Below are 1308 nucleotides of genomic sequence, written 5' to 3' on the forward strand. Positions count from 1 at the left end.
TGACATTAATTAATAACCCTCCTTGTGGAGCAGTCGGGTAAAAAGAATAAAGCTCTTGTACCCATGGTTTATGTCATTGCTTAATAATAGGGACCACTTTTGACTACAAAAACAGTCAAAAGTGGTTTTGACTGATACCGTTGGTCAATATCACTTTTGGACTGATTTTTCCAGTTAAATTTGGTTCTTTTTATGGTTTGGTTTTGGTCATAGGAGGTCCACTGCTGGACATAGCTTCCCCCAATGATTTCCGCAATGGCCGGTTGGTTTTGCTCGATTAGAAACAAATGTTCGCTGAACTAGGCAGCAGCGTGTAGCGTTACGCGCGGCACTGGGCACATTTCACGCCGGGTGCACACAGGCGTGCTTGACGCGTAATTTAATGCTAACGTGTTTGCAGCGTGTTGGAGGGGGAGGGGGATGCACTTTGAACCTGTGTAATACCGCGGCTTTGCTTGTTGACGACGTTGGGGACGACATGGGGGAAACATAACCCTCCTCTGGCGCAGTCGGGTAAAAATAGGGGGAAAATGTAAGAGAGAGTAGGACTCCAGGTCACACAACTCATCGAGATATATTGATACACTTTGAATCTGTGTAATACCGCGGCTTTGCTTGTTGACGTCGTGAAAAATAGAGGCAAAAATGTAAAGAATACAAGGATTTGAGGACACGTAGGTCATCGAGGTTCTGATATAGGCTGTGACATCCTCCCAAACAACTAATAACACCTTGCTTACGTGACACTAATAATAAGTAACTAGCAAGTGTCTGTACTTCAACGGGACTATTCCCACCTCTCGTTCCCACCACTGCAACTCCTGTGTAGCCAGGATCTACAGCTTGACCGCCACAAAAACCCAACCAATGAAGGTCAAGTTTGTCCCGGGGGAAAGTTAAACTGTCATTGGACCCGCAACGAAATTAATCAGAAGAACATAGGAGGAGTTCGAAATTAAGGTTCGACTTCCCTCCATTGCAAAGCGGATGACAGGTGACAAACAAAGGTTTAAAACCTTTAAGAAAAGATTATGCACCACGGACAATAAATTAAATTAAGGGGGCCTATCATATGAGCAATTAGCAACTACCTGCCAATAATATTTTTCACAAAATTGCTTAAAAGCACGGAAATTTTTCCTTGTCGCGACAAGATCGGTGTAATAAATTGCGGAAACAGATCAAGTGTCTGTACTTATTGGAAATGGTCCAATAACTTTCGACATAGTTCCCAAGTCTTCGGTAGTATAGTGGTCAGTATCCCCGCCTGTCACGCGGGAGACCGGGGTTCGATTCCCCGCCGGAGAG

The 1308-nt window shown here is 44.5% G+C and overlaps 1 non-coding gene across 1 annotated transcript; it reads left to right on the top strand.

Moving 5' to 3' along the window:
* Positions 1-1236: 1236 nt before the first annotated feature.
* On the top strand, positions 1237-1308 carry Trnad-guc (transfer RNA aspartic acid (anticodon GUC)). The gene has a single exon. It is a non-coding gene; the product is annotated as a tRNA-Asp (tRNA).

This window comes from Ostrinia nubilalis, chromosome 19 (assembly GCF_963855985.1).
Source record: "Ostrinia nubilalis chromosome 19, ilOstNubi1.1, whole genome shotgun sequence".
Classification (NCBI taxonomy): Eukaryota; Metazoa; Arthropoda; class Insecta; order Lepidoptera; family Crambidae; genus Ostrinia; species Ostrinia nubilalis.